This window comes from Durio zibethinus, chromosome 22 (assembly GCF_047325235.1).
Source record: "Durio zibethinus cultivar Kanyao isolate XHJ-2024 chromosome 22, ASM4732523v1, whole genome shotgun sequence".
Taxonomy (NCBI): Eukaryota; Viridiplantae; Streptophyta; class Magnoliopsida; order Malvales; family Malvaceae; genus Durio; species Durio zibethinus.
In genome coordinates this window covers 10,023,934-10,045,299 of record NC_143183.1, presented here as the reverse complement: position 1 = coordinate 10,045,299, position 21,366 = coordinate 10,023,934, and positions in this window count along the sequence as shown.

The following is a 21,366-nucleotide window of genomic DNA, read 5'->3' as shown; positions in this document are numbered from 1 at the left end:
AAATTCTTATTAATATATTCAAAAAATAATATTAAATAGAAATGGTAATAATTATAGTTCTAATTATAATATAATTATTTGTTTAGTGCTTATATAATTAAATTAATAAATTAGATTTATTATTTTTATAATAATATTATATAGTTAATTTTAATACTATTAATATTACTAATCTATTAATAGTTTATTATAACACAAATTCAAAATTATATATTCGGAATAAAATAATACTAATCTAAATAATTATGACAAAAAATGATAATAAAATTATTAAATTAGTACTAATTACTAATTATAAAAATAATAAATAATATAGTATAGTTATAATATATTAATAATTAATTAATTATGTAAGATAAATTTTAATTATATAAATTTAAAATTAATATAGTTATTAAATTTTCTAATATTATATATAATAAATTAATTAACTAAATATTGTAAAGTTATTAAATTAGTTTCATTATTATTTTAATTATAATTTTATTATAATTAAATTGTAATTAGTTTATCATCTAATGAATTACTCTAATGAACTAATTTTGTAAACAAATTCACTTTTTAAATTACTTAATTATTAATTTTTGAAATATTAAAAAAATAGTTATAATAGTATATAAATTATAATTAATATTATAATAATATTCAAATAATTAATAATTATTTAAATTAGATTATATTAATAAATGGTTATTATGTATTATTAACTAATAATTAATATTAGTTAATATTATAAGTATTTGAATAATAATTTTACAATAATAGTTATGACCTTAACTATTATTATATACTTAAATAATTATTATAGTATTATAACTATTATAATAATAAAAAATTTAAATAGCGATAATAAATATTACTAATATCTTATAATAATATAAATTAAATATAATTATTATAAATAATCTTATAATTAATTCTTATTATAAAATTAATGATAAATTAACAAGTGACCTGTTATATTAATTAGTATTCAATTTTAATAATAGTAATTAATTAATTACTATATTCATTATAATTATTTATATTTTTAAAATATAGATATAATAACCATTTATGAAATATTAGATAATTAATAATATTAATTAATTAATATTTTATTAATTTTATTAATTTAATATTTTATCATTGATTTTCAAGTAATTAATTAATTATTTAATATCGAATATTAAGATTTTAATAATAATTATCAATATTTTTAATTTATTAAAATATTATATATAATTTTAATAAAGTATATCATTATTATCTATTTAATAAATATATTTTATAGTTTTAATTATCAATTTTAAATAATTATTAAAATCAATAATTAAAAGTTAAGTATTATAATAAATAATCGACAATTAAACTATATGAATAGAAAAATAATAATATCATATATAATAATTAAAATCATTAATTATAATGAATTGTCATACCAATAAATTAAGAAAAATCTTTTAATATATTAATCAAATATAATTATATAATAATATATTAAACAAATAAATTTATAATAAAATTAATAATTTAAATAAATTCTTATTAATTATATCTATATTAAATCTATAGATAATTGTTGAAATGACCATAATTATTTGATTATTTTATTACTAAGCTTATGGCTTAATTCTTTTATATTATTTAAAAAGAATTAAAGATAATTTTAATTATTAATTTATTAAATATAAATTCTTATTATATAAATTTTTACTTAATTAAATAATTTTAAATAGTTAAATAAATAATAATTCTTATGATTTAAATATATAATTTATTAAATTATTAACTATAAATATTATTCAATTATAATCTATACAATTAAAATTTAAACAAAAATTTTAAATAATTTTGATTTTAATTAATTTCAATTATATAAATAAATTATATTTAATATTTAAAATTAATATATATTATAGTATTAAATATGACTAGTAAAAATATATTTAATAATAATTATTAAAAATATTTAATTAAATATTTATATTTTAATTAATTAATTAAATAAAATTTAAATATAAATTAAACTAATTATTTATTAAAAACTTATAATTACAATCGTTTAATAATTATAAATAATTATAATTAATTTATATAATTTATTATTATATTATAAAAACTACATAAGATAATTATAAATTATAATTATGATAATTGTAATTATAAGTTTTTGACTATTCCTTTCACTGCTCTTTTTTATATATAATTTAATTGTATATAAATTATAATAGTATTTATTATAATAAATTTATAATAAGTCATATCTTTTGCTTATTAATTTTTTGAATGTTAATAATTAAAAATTTTAAATATTTAAATTAAAATATTTAATTTTTATTATTTAATTATTTATATTTATTAATAAATAAGCTATGAAATAATAATATAATTTATGAATTTTGTTAAATAATTATTAAAAATAATCATAAATATTTTAATTATTGATTCAATAGACTATTCACATATACATTTAATTATTATAGTATTTCATTATTATAAAATTATTAACTAATTTAATTGTAAAAAATTTATTAAAATATACAATTATAATACTATTTATAATTCATTACACAATTTGTATTATTATAAATTAATATTATACTTAATTATAAATAAATAATTTATTAATTATATTAAATATTTATAATGAAATAATTATTATTTCCTGAAACAATTGTTGCATGACAAAAAATTATCTTTGTTAATTAAATTAATTATAAGCTAATAATAACTAATTATTATACTGTTTAGTTATAATAATTATCTAATAAATAATTAAGCTAATAAATTAGTTTTATAATTTAACAAACAATATGAAATATTATATTCAAAATAAAATAACACTAATTTATTAAATTATTTTATTTAATTAAAATTATTATAGTAAATTAAATATTAATTAATTAATTATTAATTAATATTTAATTAATAAATGTTAATTAATAAATTAACTAATATTAATTAATAACAATAATTAAAATATTTACAATTGTTTCTAATAATATTAATTATTATATAAGCTAATACAATATATAATATATTGTTTAATATTACTAATATTTAATATTAGTTAAATATTTTAAAATATTTTATGACTAATTTAAATTTACAATGATTTTAAATAGATAATTGTTCAAATAGTCATAATTATTTGAACTTGTTTGGTAAACAAATTTAGTTTTTCAATATCCTGTTTATTAATCTTTCAAAAGTTAATAAATTAGTATTATTTTCTTTTGAATAAGCTTGTATGAACTGAAACAATTATTTATGATTAAACAAAATGTCAAAACGATTTGAAATAGATAATTATTCTAATAATCTTAATTATTTGAACTAATCGACAAACATATTTATTTTTTAAATCTCTTACTTATTAATTTTCAAAATATTATTAAATTAGTATTATTTTTATCTGAATAAGCTTATATGATAAAAAAATTTTTTTATAACAAAACTAAGATCATAACGATTTGAGATTAATATTTATTCAAATAGTCATAACTATTAGAACTGCTTTGAAAAATAGCTTTAGTTTCTAAATCTCTTGCTTAATAATTTTTGAAATATTAATAAAGTAGTATTATTTTAGTTCAAATAAGTTTTTATTAACTAAAACAATTGTTTTATGACAAAACAAAATGTGAAAATAATTTTAAACAGATAATTATTTAAATAGTCATATCTATTTGAAATTGTTTAGTAAATAGATTTATTTTTTTAAATCTCTTACTTTAATTTTTTGAATGTTAATAAATTAGTATTATTTTATTCAAAATAAGCTTGTATGAACTGAAATAATTATTTTATGAGTAAACAAAAGGATAAAATGATTTGAAATAGATAATTATTCTGATAGTCTTAACTATTAATTTATAATCGTATTATTATAGAATATTATATAATTTTAAATATATAATAAAATAAATATTTTATTATTATATTATAATATAATATTATAGTCAAAATTGTCTATATATTATAATTATTAATATTATAATTTATAACAATTAAATTAATAATATTATTAATTTGTTATATATTCAAATAAGTAATAATTAATATTTATATTTATTATATTTTATGGTAAATAATTGTTTAAGAATAACTATTTAATAAATATATAAATATATTATAAGTAAAATAAACTTTAAATATTTAATTAGTTATTTATTATAATTTTATAAATAAATAATAGAAATAATATATTATACTATTTATATGAATAATTGTTCAACTTGATTAACATTATTATTTATACTATTATTAATTTATAATAATTTCTATTATAAACTAATATATAATATAATATTTAAATTCTTAATAATTTAATAAATTAGTTACAACTAATTATAATATAATTATTAATAATAACATAAATTAATTATATTATAATAATTAATAAACTATATAATAATTTATTATTATATTAAAAAAATAATCTATTTCAAATCATCGTGAGCTTTTGTTTTGTACTAAAATAATTGCTAGTATTATTAACAAAATAATTTTGAATTAATTAATTTAAAATATTATAATTAACTCTAAAAATAAATCTATTTTTCAATTAATTAATATTTAATTATAATTATTGCTAATATTTCAAATTAGCATAATAAGCAATTATAATAGTTTAATCATATATATTTCAAGTGATAATTTAATTAGCATAAATTAAAAAATAATTATTCTTTTGTTTTAAAATTAATAAAAAAATTTTTAAATCTCTTCCTTAAAATTATTAATAATATATATTATTTAACTAATAAATAATTATTAATGATAAATTATTTTTTATTTAATTAGTAATTATTAATGATAAATTAATTATTATAGTCATTTGGTTTAATAATTATTCTAATAGTACTAATAATATTTATTATTATAACTATAGTATATTTATATTTATATAGTTAGTAATCTAATTAATATTACAATAAATTATTTTATTGTAAAATAGTCTAATTTAATATACATTGTTAATTACAATTTATAATAAAATATTTATAATATATTAATTAATTAAATTAATTAATTTATGAAAACAATTATAATTATTATTATATTTATTGTTATTATTTATTATAACAATATAATATTATTTAATATTATTTATTATAATAATTATTATATTAATTTTATTTAATATAACATTAAATATCTTATCTTATAATATTTTATTTAACATATGACCATTTGAATGATTTAATAATTTATATATAATTATAAATAATTTTGATATTATATTTATATATAGTTAAGTATATAAATTATTTTATTTTAATTAAATTATTTTATTTTAATTAAATAAATAAGTAATATAAGTTTATTATAATTTAACCTATTATACAAGTTTAACAAAAGGTCAGAATGATTTGAAATAGATAATTGTTCTAATAGTCTTATCCATTTAAACTGATTCAATGAATTTTTTTTTTAATCTCTTACTTATTAATTTTTGAGATATTATTAAATCAGTATTATTTTAATCTGAATAAGCTTGTATTGATAAAACAATTATTTTATAAGAAAATAAAAAGTAATAACGATTTGAAATAAGTAATTGTTTAAATAGTCATCATTATTTGAACTGGTTTAGAAAGTTATAATTATGTTTTTTTTAGTCAAATAATTATAACTATTTGAACAATTATCTATTTTAAATTGTTATTACTTTTTGTTTTGTCATAAAACAATTGTTTTTGTTAATATAAGTTTGTTTGAAATAAAATAATATTGTTTTATTAATATTTAGAAAATAAATTTGTAAGAGATATGCTTACCAAACCACAAATAGTTTTGACTATTTCAATAATTATTTATTTCAAATCGTTATAACCTTTTTATTTTATCATCAAACAATTAGTTCTGTTCATATTATTTTATTTAGAATAAAATAATACTAATTTAATAATATTTCAAAACTTAATAACTAAGAAAATTAAAAAATAAATCTAATTGTCGAACCAGTTCAAATAATTAAGACTTTATGAATGATTAGCTATTTCAAATCGTTATGACCTTTTCTTTTAACATAAAACAATCGTTTTGTTCATACAAGCTTATTTGAATTAAAATAATACTGATTTAGTAATATTTTAAAATTAATAAGTAAGAGATTTAAAAAATAAATTTGTTTACTGAATCAGTTTAAATTATTAGAATAATTATCTAATAATTATGATAATATATTATTATAATACTATAATATATTTATAAACAATAGTCAAATTGTTATAACTATTTGAGCAATTATTTATTTCAACTTGTTATGACTCTTTGTTTTATCATAAAATAATTGTATAAATTTTCTTATTATAGACTATTTGAATTAAAATAGATAATTGTTAAATCTGAACAATTAAAAAATTTAAATATAATAGACAATTATGATTATTATTTAAATATTTGATTTAATTAAATAATTTTTTTATAATTACACAAATGAAATATATAATAAAATATTTCATTATATAATATAATATAATAAGCAATATAGTAAATAACTGAACTAAAATATTATACTTATTATTAGTAGATAATATCAATTTAATATTCAAATATTAATTATTTAATTTTATACATTAAATTATAAATAATTGAATAAAATATATAATAACTTGAAGCAGATATTGTTATTTAACACAATAACATAACTTAATTATAATATAATTATTTAAATAATTATATTAATATTAATAAATTATATATTAATTATAATTTATAATAATTATATACTATATTATAATAATATAATTTTCCTCAACCTGATTCAGTTTAAGAGATTCTGTTTTCTTTTATTTTTAGCATATATTCAAAAGAGCTATAGGTTTCGTAAAAGTCTTAATTAAATTATGTTCATGCAAAAAGTTGAGGAAGAGAGGTGGATAGCTTGTGGGAAGCTAAAACTTATTCAGTAAAACCACCCACAATGTCAATGATGCTTTTACGAGTAATGCCCAGAAGAATTGTCCCACTTGTAGGAGTTGAAGTAACATTCCCTTCCAATGATTGGAAATTGAGGTTAATGATTTTATGAGAATGACTATGGTTATATAAGAGAATGGAAACTTAAATTAATATTTAAATTATAATAAACAATAATTTATTATATTCATGCAATATTTATTATACTTATAACAATAGTTTATATAATAAACTAATTAATACTTTATTAATAATTAGATTAAATAATTAGATTTATTTGTATTGATTATTAAGCTATTGCAATATTTATTACTTAAAATAAATTTTAATATTTATTTTTAATTTAAACAAATTAATATATTAAAACAATATATATTAGTTTTAATATTTAAAATTAGTATTTAAAATTTAAATATTTATATTATATTTTAATTAATTATATATTATAATTAAATTAGATTATTATTTAATTATAACAATTATTTTAATTTTAAATTAATAAGTAAAAAATTTAATTAATTTTAATTATATAAATAAATTAGATTTAATATTTAAAATTAATATATATTATAGTATTAAATATAACTAGTAAAAATATATTTAATAATAATTATTAATATATTTGTTAAATATTTTGAAAATTAACAAATATAATTATTTATTTATTAGTTATATTAAATTAAAATCAATAATTCATATTAATATCTTTATTTTATTACCATACAAGCTTAATCATAATATAATGATTTAAAATATATAGTTGTTTAAATGGCCATGATTATTTGAATTGATTCAGTAAACGGATTTATTTTTTAAATATCTTGTTTATTAATTTTTGAAATATTAATAATATAGTATTATTTTATTTTGTATAAGTTTTTATGAACTAAAAAAGTTGTTATATGACAAAACAACTGGTCATAATGATTTTAAATAGATAATTGTTGAAATAGTCATAACTATTTAAACTTGTTTAATAAATAGATTTACTAAATAATAATTAAAATATTCATCATTAATTTATTATGATTATATTAATTAATTTATATTATTTAGAATATTATTTATTTAAATAATACAAAATTATTTATATAGGCTTATTTGAATTATTGATTTTTTGTAAGCAATTATTTATATTAATTATCAATATAAGTAAGAAAAATAATTATTATTCTAATTTATTTAATAAGAATTTTAATAAATATTAAATTATTTATTTAATTATATAATTTAGTATAATTATACATAAATTAAATTTTTACTAGTTAATAATTTATTATAATAATAATACAAATTTATTACCTTTTGTTTAAATATTTGATATTATATTATTCTGTTTCTATCTTAAATTAAATGTTATTTAAGATAAATTAAATAAATTAAAGAATTAAATTAATATTTGTATTTAAAGTAAATATTTAATTATCTATTAATATATTACTAATATATATTTAAATTTCTAAAATTTAAAATATATCAATATCTATTAAATTAAAAATATTTAATTAATTATTTCCATTTGTTAAATATAAATAAAAGAAACATTTTATTTATATTAATTAACATTTAATATTTAATTAAATTGATTAATTAATTAATTAAAATAATTAATATTTTTAACAATATTAAAAATAATTAGTTATTTTATTTATAAAGATATAAAGAAATAACTTTATATTAATTTATAAAGTTAAATGTTAACAATCATTATAACATTAATTATTTTATTATAATTAAATAAAATTAATAATATAATAATTACTATATAATAAATAGATTAAATTAATCAAAATATTAATTAATATATTAAACTAATACTTTTAATAAATTATTAATTAATAATTTGAATTATTTAATTATTAATAATTTTAATAATAATATAAACAATTTTGACTATATAAGTTATTCATGATATAAAGTAAACAATTATTAATAATTAAAATATGTTAATTAATATTACTACTATTGATATTATAGTATTGTTAATAATTAACAATAAATAATAATTTATAATATAATTAATTATAATTATTATTATATAGATAATAATTACTATTTTAATATATAATTTTATTAATAATAACAATTAAAGTTATTAATTATTTTAATAATTTATAACACTAATAATATTATAATTATCCGAATAATTACTAATAATGATTATCTTTAATTAATATTACATAATAGAATTTAATATAAATAATTTATTAATAATAGATACTAATTTAATAATTAATATAAATAATAATTAGCAAATATTATTTTATATTAGTATATAATATAAAGTTGTATTTATTATAATATAACAAATAATATAAAAGATTAAAACATAATATAATCACTATTATATGAGTGGAAATATAGATTATCTATATTTATATTTTAATAAATATAAATAAATATTATTAAATTAAAATATTGTATTTTAATATTGTTAATATAATAATTAACCAATGTATATTTGCTTAATTTATTAATATTAATTGTTAAATTTAGTAAATTAGTTAATATTATACCAATTTAATATTGAATAATTAAGTATTTATTTAATTAATTATGTTATTATAATTATTTAAATATGAATAGATTAGTATTAGTTTTTAAATCTCTTATTAATAAATTACTTAATAAATAGTTTATTATGTTTATTTAATAGTAAATTGAAATATATTTTTTAAATATTTTACTTATTAATTTTTCAAATATTAATAAATTCATTTCGTTTTATTCCAAATAAGCTAGTATGAATTGAAAATTTATTTTATGACAAAACAAAAGGTCATAACATTTTGAAATGGATAATTGTTCATATAATCTTAAATATTTGGACTGGTTTGATAAATAAATTTATTTTTAATTCTCTTAGTTATTAATTATCAAAATATTAATAGATTAATATTATTTTATTCTGAATAAGCCTGTATTTAGAATATAAATTTTGAATTTGGGTTATAATAAACTATTAATAAATTAGTAATATTAATAGTATTAAAATTAACTATATAATATTATTATAACATAATAATAAATCTAAATTATTAATTTAATTATATAAGGACTAAACAAATAATTATATAATAATTAGAATTATAACTAATACAATTTCTATTTAATAATATTTTTTGAATATATTAATAAGAATTTTTTAATTTTTATGAACAAGTTCTAAATATATAATCTATTTATATATTTTTAGTAAATTATATAACTTAATTTATAATATTAAGTAATAATAGTTATTAATAGTTATTAATATTAATATATCTTTGTTCATATAAACATATTTATATGCTTTATACTGATTAAGTAATAATATTAATAAATAATTTATTATATTTAATTTTTATAATTTATTATAATTTTATAATCTTATTATAATTTAATTCTAAAATTAATATAAAAATAATTATTATTTTTTATTAAATATTATATATTTAATTATAAAATTATTTGTTTAATCATTTAATTAATATTATTATGATAATTTATTAAATTTAAATAATAAGCTATTATTTAAATTGTTTTCAATTATTGTTAATTAATTATATTATATATAATAGTATAAATTATTTGTATATTTTTATACCAAACTTTAATTAAAAAGTAATGACTATAACTATTAATTTAAATAATTATTTATAATATATTTATTAATTCATTATATTAATTATACCATATCAAATAATTAGGTTTTGATAATATTTATATATTTTTATAAATATGTAAAGCTTATTATTATTGATAATAATTTATAATTAATTTATATTGCTTAAATTATTATTAATAAACATGTATGAACTGAAATAATTATATTATATATTTATAAATATTAAATAATAAATTAGGTTTAATAATTATAATAAATCTGTATAGCAACTTATATTTGTTATTATATTGGTAATTAGTTAATTTATATTACTTCTTCAGAATTAATTAATACTAATTTATTCACATTTGAAAAATTAATAAATATGTTAATAGATTATTAATTTTCTATTAATTAATTAAATTCAGTTACAAATAATTTTAATTTTAATATTTTGCAAGTTAATATTAAAATAATAATTAATAATATTTAATTGTTTAATATTTTAATCTATTAACAATTTCTTTAAATATTTATAAATATTATTTATTAAATATTTGAATATATTGAATATAAGGGAATAATATTTACTAAATAATAATTTATGGCAAAACAAATAAATAATATTATAATATTAATTATTATTGTAAATAGTTTATATAATAACATACTAAAATATTGACATAGCCATAATTATTTGAATAATTTAATCATATATTAAATAATAATTATAAATTTATAATTAATTAATTATAATAATTTAATATACTATTTTGTTATTTATTTAATTGTGTTAGTTATATTAATAATTATATTGTATTAAATTGTATTAAACAATTTGTAAATTATCAAATAATTTATATAAATTATTTATTTATTAATATTATTAATTAATTATAATTAATTATGAATTATGTTAAACATTAGTTTACTCATAGATACAAATAATAATTTGAACATGATATTAATAATAATTAATTAACATTTAAATAATTAATTTAAGTTAATTCATTTATTTAATATGTATAAAATATTTAATATTTTAATTTAATATAATTAAATAAGTAATATAGTATAAAATATTAATATGTTATTAATATTAATAAAAATTATATTTAATTTTAAATATAATAAAATTTAAATAATTTTATACTAATTATTAATATAATTTTAATTTTAAAATTATACGTTAAACAATCAAAATGAAATAATTTAATAATTAATCAATATACTTAAAATGTATTATTAAGTAATTTAATAAGAGCATATAATTAATTATATTATGATTAATTAAATAAATCTAATTATTAATTGATAATTAATAATATTAATTATAATTAATTTAATTTAATATAACAATTATATCAATTTATTATAAAAATATTTAATGATATTTTATATAACTAAATAGAACAATTAATAGTTAGTAATCTAATATAATTAAATAATTAAATTTATTTATTAATTATCCTAAATATTATTAATAATATAATAAATATAATATAATTTTTCATTTTTTGAATGTCAATAAATTATGACCCTTATCTTATAAATTGAATATTTTGAAGTAGTTGGAGATTTAAATGATAAATATGTTGATCGAACAAGTTTAAATAGTTTAAATTATTAAATCTTATTATTTAAATAATTATTAATTTAAAAGAAAATTATATTCCTTATAGTCTTAACTATTTAAACTTAAATTAGAATATTATTCAAATAGTTGTTTGTTCAACTTATTAATTTTAACAAGTTTATTATTTTAAACTTTTTTAAAATATTCGATAATTTAAATAAGTTTTATAAAACAATTATAAAACTTAACTTATATTAAAATAATTAATAAATTATATCAATATTATCTATTTAATAAATTAAATAATAAATGTATTTAAACAATTATCTAATTAATATTAAAATATTGAAAATTATCTATTATAGTTTTAATAATTTAATTATTACCATAATATTAATAAAAATATAATTGAATATAATATTAACTTTTTGTTTTAAAATAATAATAAATAATATTTAAATAGGCTTTTTATTATCTAATTAATAAAATATATAATATTTTATATTATCTTTAATATTCAATTATATTCTAATTGTATAATTATCTATAATTGTAAGTAAGAGATAATATTTGGAAGATAATATATTAATTAATTATAAATAATAGTTAATATTATATACATAAAACAATTATAATAATATTTATTTAATATTTTTAATAGAATACTATATAATAATGAAAATGTCTATTATGGTACCACAGATGATTCCCAAGTACATAATTAATTATTTATATTATAAATAATTAATATTATTATATAATAAATATTAAATTATAAAATATTTATAATAATATATTATAATAATTATATATATAAGGATTTAAAATAATTGTATAAGTTTAAGATTATTTAATATTGTTTTATATAATATATAAAGTAATAGTAAATATCAATAATTAATATTTAATATTATTAATTCATATTTACTTAAATTCATATAAATTTATTAATCATATTATTGGAATTAGTATTGAATTTATTTTTAAAAATATTAACTTAACAATTAATATATAATTGTTATATATTATATAACAATTTAAGTATTATAATTTATTAATATCAATGTTAATTATACCATATCAAAAAATTAGGTTTTGAAAATATTTATATATTTTTATAAATATATAAAAGCTTGTTATTATTGATAATAATTTATAATTAATTTACAATTATTTTCAAAACCTAATTATTTGATATTGTGTAATTAATACTAAAAATTAATTTAATATTGTTATTAATATTAAAATTTGTGAATTATATTACTAATTTAATTAGTTGAGTCAATATGGAGAAAGTTCACCATAAAATATGTTGTTGCTTAATGCAATATAATTCAAATTCGGATGCAAACCAAAAGCTTCTGATATATTTCCTATGAAGTGGTTTCCTTCAAGCCTAACTCTGTATAAACTTTTACAAATTTTGAAACTTGGTGGGATATGACCCGTCAAATAATTTATAAATAATAATTTATATATTATTATAATTTATAATAAAATATAATTATAGTATAATTATCTGATTAAATGACTATAATAACAAAATTTTTTAATAGTTCAATCCCTATTAACTTGTTAAATAATTATAATTAATATAATTAAATCCCTTAAGAAATTATTAATTATATTCATATAAACTAATGTTTAACATAATTGATAAACTTAATATATATAAATTATTGTTAAATATTAATAATTTAATATTATTAACAATTTCAATTAAAAATAATTATAAATTATAATTAATTATATATGATAGTTTTTAATTTATTATATAATAAATTAATATATTATATATTAATATAACCTAAATAAGTTAAATAATAAAGTAATATTATTTTAAATATTTAATTTATAATATTTTATTTTATTTTATATAAATTTAAATTAATTTATAATTATTATATAATAATTTATTACAAATATATAATCTTTTGTTTTATCATAAAACAATTGTTTCAATTCAATAAAACTTATCCAAAATAAAAATAATATTACTTTATTACTATTTCAAAAATTAAGAAGTTGGAGATTTAAAAAATAAATCAGTTTATTGAATTAGTTCAAATAATTGTTTATTTCAAATCGTTATGACCTTTTGTTTTATTATAAAACAATTGTTTTTGATCGTACAAGCTTATTCAAAATAAAATAATACTAATTTATTAATATTTCAAAAATCAATAACTAAGAGATTTAAAAATAAATCTATTTACCAAACCAATTTAAATAATTATGACCAGTTCAAATAGTTATTATTATTTGAACAGTTATCTATTTCAAATTATTATAACCTTTTGTTCTATCATAAAACAATTATTTCTGGTCATACAAATTTATTTGAAAAAAGTAATACTAATTTAATAATACTTTGAAAATTCATAATGATTTGAAATAGATAATTATTCATATAGCCTTAACTATTTGAATTGGTTCAGTAAACAACTTTAATTTTTAAATCTATTAGTTATTAAATTTTGTAATATTGCTAGATTAGTATTATTTTATTTGGAATAAGTTTGTATGAAGATATATAATTGTTTTATGACAAAACAAAAAGCTATAACAATTGGAAATCTATAATTGTTTAAACAGTCATAACTATTTGAACTGATTCTATAAACAGATTTATTTTTTAAATCTTCTACTTATTAATTTTTCAAATATTAATAAATTAGTATTATTTTACTCTGAATAGGCTTGTATGATGAAAAATAATTATTTTATGGCAAAACAAAAGTTCATAATGATTTGAAATAGATAATTGTTTAAATGGCCATAATTATTTGAATTGATTCAATAAACTGATTTATGTTTTAAATCTCTAACTTATCAATTTTTATAATATTAATAAAGTAATATTATTTTATTTCAGATAAGCTTTTATGAACTGAAACAATTGTTTTATGATAAAATATAAGGTCATAACGATTTTAAATATATAATTATTCAAATAGTTAAAAATATTTGAACTTGTTCGGTAAATAGATTTTTTTTTTAATTTCTTACTTAATAATTTTTTGAATGTTAATAAATTAGTATTATTTTATTTCAAATAAGCATGTATGAGTTGAAGCAATTATTTTATGACTAAACAAAAGGTCAAAACGATTTGAAATAGATAATTGTTCTAATAGTCTTAACTATTTGAACTGATTCAGCAAACACATTTATTTTTTAAATCCTTACTTATTAATGTTTAGAATATTATTAATTTCACAATATTTTACTCTGAATAAGCTTGTTGAACAAAAATTAAATGTTTTAGGACAAAACAAAAATCATATCAATTGGAGATAGATAATTGTTCAAATAGTCATAACTATTTGAATTGGTTCAATAAAGAGATTTAGTTTTTAAATCTCTTATTAGTTTTCAAAATAGTAATAAAATAGTATTATTTTATTCTGAATAATTTTGTACAAATAGAAACAATTGGTTTTGGAACATTAATTTTTAAATAAATTTATTTTTAAAATTTTTCCTTATTAATTTTTGGAACATTAATAAATTTATATTATTTTATTTGAAATAAGCTTGAATGAATAGAACCAATTGTTTTATGACAAAACAAAAGGTTGTAATGTTTTGAAATAGATAATTATTAAGATAGTCATAACTATTTGAACTTGTTTGATAAACAAATTTATTTTTTTAATTCTCTTATTAAGATAGTCATAACTATTTGAACTTGTTCGATAAACAAATTTATTTTTTTAATTCTCTTACTTTTTAATTTTTGGAATATCAATAAATTAGTATTATTTTATTTCAAATAAGCTAACATGAATTGAAACAATTGTTTTATTACAAAACAAAATGTTACAATGATTTGAAGTAGATAATTATTCAAATAATCATGTCTATTTGAACTTTTTTGGTAAACTTATTTTTTAAAAAATTTTTTACTTATTAATTGTTGAAATATTAATAAATCAATATTATTTTAATCTAAATAAGCTCGTATGGACGAAACAATTGTTTTATGACAAAACAAAAAAGTCATAAGAATTTGAAATAAATAATTATTCAGATAGTCATAACGATTTGAATTTGTTCGATAAATAGATTTATTTTTTAAATCTTTTACTTATTAATTGTTGAAATATTAATAAATCAATATTATTTTAATCGAATAAGCTCGTATAGACGAAAACAATTGTTTTATGACAAAACAAAAAAGTCATAAGAATTTGAAATAAATAATTATTCAGATAGTCATAACGATTTGAATTTGTTCGATAAATAGATTTACTTTTTAAATTTTTACTTATTAATTGTCTTAATATTAATAAATTTGTATTATTTTATTCGAAGTATGCTTATATGAACAAATAAAATCATTATATGACAAACCAAAAGGTTATAACGATTCCAAATCAATAATTATTTAAATGGCCATAATTATTTAAATTTGTTTGGTAAATAATACTAATTTATAATTAAATAAAATTTAATTAGATATAACTTCAAAAATTATTTGAATATTATAATTATTATAATATTGTAGTATATTATTTTAACTATTTATTCAAATATATATAAATATATATTTATTGATTTGAATAATTACTTGAAAAAATTAAACAATATAATATTTTTATTATAATATTATAATTTTATTACGATACTTGGATTAATATATATATTAAACTAATTATTATAATTATAATAGAAAATTAATATATGTTAAATAATGTTTATAATATTAATAACTAATATTTTAAATAAAATATTTGTAGTTAATTAATTATTATTTATATTATCATAAATTTTTTAATATTTTAATTAATCAATATATATTATTATTAATTAAAATAATATTTATAATTACTAATGTTATTAATATATATTATCATTTTATATTAGGATAGTTATTAGGAATAAAGTAATGCTAATTAAACTACTATTGTATTAATTTGTTACTCATAAAATAACTATAATTAATCATTATAATTATAATTTAAAATATAACATTTAACTAATTGATATTTAATAAGTATCTCTTTTATCCTTTCTATAATATTAAAATACCAATAAATTAAGTATGTTTATTTAATTTATATTTAATTAATATAAACTTGTTTACAGAATTAAATTTAAATAGTTTATTGTTATCGATTAATATAATATAATAAATATTATATAATTATAATTAAAGTTTAGGTATTTTAATATAAAATTAATATATCTATTTTATTTAATTCGATAATTAAACTAAATAAAATAGTTTATAATTATACTTAATAATATTATATTATTTAATTAAATCCTTTCTATAATATGAACTTGTAGAATTATTTTCTAAATCTCTTATAATTTTTTGAAGTATTTATTTAATTAAAATAATATCATAATATTAATTTTAATTTTATTTATGTTCATTTAAATTTAATAATATTTAAAATTTTTTAATTGAATATTTTTAATATTCATATAAACTTGTTACTTAATTTAAAATAAATAAATAGAGATGAATCATTTATATTATTATAAATATTTGAAATAAAATAATTGTTCAAATAGTTAAACTAATTGAACTAGTTTAGTAAAAAAATTTATTTTTTTAACTCTCTTACTTATTAATTTTCAAAATATTAATAAATTAATATTATTTTATTTTGAACAAACTTATTTGAAAAAAATTTGTTTTATGACAAAACAAAAGGTCATAACGATTTGAAATCGATAATTGTTCAAATAGTCATAATCATTTAAACTGATTTTGCAAATGAAATTATTTTTTAAATCTCTTACTGATTATTTTTGAATTATTAAAATAAATAAATATTATATAATTAATAATTAATTTTATAATTAATCTAATAATTAATATTCTGAATAAATTATTAATAGGTATGAATAAATTATTAATATTATTAATGTATTTAATAATCCAATTAAAATTTAACATATATTAATTTTTTATTATAATTATAATAGAAAATTGCAAATTATCATAAAAATTAAGCACTTAGTTATTATTTTCTATTAATAAATAAGTTAAAAAGTAAATCTTTTTATCAAACTAGTTCAAATCATTATGACTAACAATTTGGAATAAATAATTATTCAAATAGTCATAACTATTTAAACTTGTTCAAAAAATAGTTTCATTTTTTAAATCTCTTACTCATTATTTTTTAAAATATTAATAAATTAGTATTATTTTATTTTGAATAAGCCTATATAAATTGATACAATTGTTTTGGGACAAAACAAAAGGTCAAAATGATTTTAAATAGATAATTACTCAAATAGTTATGACTATTTGAACTTGTTCGGTAAATATATTTATTTTTAAAATATTTTACTTATTAATTGTCGAAATATTAAAAAATTAATATTATTTTAATCCAAATAAGCTTGTATGGAGAAAAATAATTATTTTATGATAAAACAAAATATCATAACTGTTGGCCTTGAATTGATTAAGAGTTTTGGTTTGACAAAATAAAAATTTGCCAAACTTGTTTCAATTTTGTCTAAGCTTAAATTGAACATTTTTCCACCCTTCTATCTTGCCAAAACTCATTTGAGAACCAAAACAACTTAAATTCTTGGAACAAAACATGATTTATGCAAGTTTTGATAGAAGGGATCGATCCTATTTTCAACCAGAATCGAAAGTTCTCAAGATTTGGCAAAAATCGATCAATCCCCTCCCTATAGGGATCGATTGGTTGGGGTTTCAAGCTGAACAGATTGATCCCCTCATTCAAGGGATCGATCACTTTTTCATATAGAAGGTTTGTATCGTGCAATTTTCCAAAAAACAGATCGACCCTATCACATAGAGGATTGATCACTTAAGGCAAGAGATCAATCGGTTGCTCAAACAGAATGTTTCCCAAGTTCGAAAACCCAGAAAAGGGATCGATCAGTTGCTCAGACAAAATGTTTCCCAGTTTGAAAACCCATAAAAGGGATCGATCAGGTAAGGCAAATCAGGCACAAAATCGAGCCTTCTCCAATATGAACCAATCGATCCCCTGAAGGCTAACAACTCCCAATGGCTATTTTTTGGTTTGAATTTTTATATGTTTGAAGCATTAAATGCAATCCAATGGCTCTCAACTGCTTCCTAACTATAAATCAAGCATTCCACTATAGACTAAGTGTAATAAGAGCTAAGGAAACTTATTGCCATTCACCGACCAATTTACTCAAGCATTCAAAGTTGTTCCAAGTTAGAAAAGTGTATAATTCATATCAGTTTTTCTCTATTTTGTTGTCTATACCACTGTGTACTTCAAATTAGCAAACACCCAACCTTTGAGAGGTTTTTAGAGTTTGTAAAACACTTCATATCTCTGTATTGTGAGTTTGTGAGCTTAATGGGGAGGATAACCCTTAAGAGTATATTGTGTTGAGTTTGTAAAGCTTAAAGAAGCTTGGTTGTAATCTTCAACACTTATAGTGGATTGAACTTCTTAACAAGAGAGGCTAAGGGAAAGGACGTAGGTGCCTAAGAAAGGACCGAACCTCTATAAATCTCGGTGTTATATTCTTTATCCCTATCTCTCATTTACTTTCAATTATTGTATTTAATTGTTTAGCAAAATTTGTGCTTATTGAATACTATGTTTCAAAAATTTATTAAAACCAATTCAGCCCCTTCTTGGTTTATTCCAAATCTTTGAGCTAACAATAATAGTTTGAAATAAATAATTGTTCAAATAGTTATGACTATTTGAACTTATTTGGTAAACAAATTTATTTTTTTAAATCTTTTACTTATTAAATGTCTAAATATTAATAAATTCATATAATTTTATTTGAAATATGCCTGTATGAGTAGAAAAAATTGTTTTATGACAAAATAAAAGGTCATAATGATTTGAAATTGTTCAAATAATCATAACTCTTTGAACTTGTTTGAAAAATAGTTTCATTTTTTAAATCTCGTACTCATTGTTTTAAGAATATTAATAAATTAGATTTATGTTATTTCAAATAAGCTTTTATGAACAGAAACAATTACTTTGTGATAAAACAAAAGGTCATAACTATTTGAAATAGATAATTATTCAAACAGTCATAACTATTTACATTGGTCAGGTCAACAGATTCATTTTTTAAGTCCGTTACTTATGAATTTTCAAAATATTAATACATTAGCATTACTTTATTCTGAATAAGACTGTATGAACAAAAACAATTATTTTATGATAAAATAAATGGTCATAATGATTTGAAATAAAGAATTGTTTAAATAGTTATAACTAACTGAACTGGTTTAGTAAACAGATTTGTTTTTTAAATCTCTTACTTCTTAATTTTCAAAAATGAATAGATTAATATTATTTTATTCTAAACAAATTTATATGAACAAAAACATTTGTTTTATGACAAAAGAAAAAGTCATAACGATTTGAAATAGATAATTGTTCAAATAATCATAATTATTTTAACTGGTTTGACAAACCAAAATTATTTTTTAAATCTCATACTTATTAATTTTTTAAATATTAATAAATTTGTTTTATTTTATTCTAAATAAGTTACTAAAAACTGAAAAAATTATTTTATGACAATAAAATAATTATCGATATATTGTTATGTCAATTATAAAAAATTATTACTTATTAAATTATTAAGATATGATTATTATAAAATATATCTAAAAATTTATTATTCTTATGGCCATTTTGTTAAATGGTCAATTATTAAATCAATTATCTTTTAAATTAATAATTATTACTTATTCTTATTTGTTATTTTCAATTAATATTCAAGTAACTATTATTAATTTGTTTACAATGACCAATATTTATTAAATTTTTTTTAATTTTGTTATTTATTTAATTGATATATTTTGTTATTAATAATTAATATTCAAGTAATTAAAACTGAAACCTAAGGTGATTTGTTTAAGTTTATAATAGTTATATAACTATTTAAACAATTATCTATTTCAAATTGTTATAACTATTTGTTTTATTAGAAAACAAATGTCTCTATTCATACAAGCTTATTAAGAATAAAATAATATAAATTAATTAATATTCAGACAATTAATAAGTATAACATTTAAAAATAAATATGTTTATAAACAAATTCAAATAGTTATAACTATTTGAACTATTATTTATTTCATATCATTATGACTTTTTGTTTCATTATAAAACAATTGTTTCTATTTATTCAAACTTATTCAAATTAAAATAACACTAATTTTTTAATTTTTAACTAATAAGTAAAAAATTTAAAAAATAAATCTATTTAACGAGCAAGTTTAAATAGTCATGGTTATTTGAATAATTATCTATTTCAAATCATTATGACTTTTTGT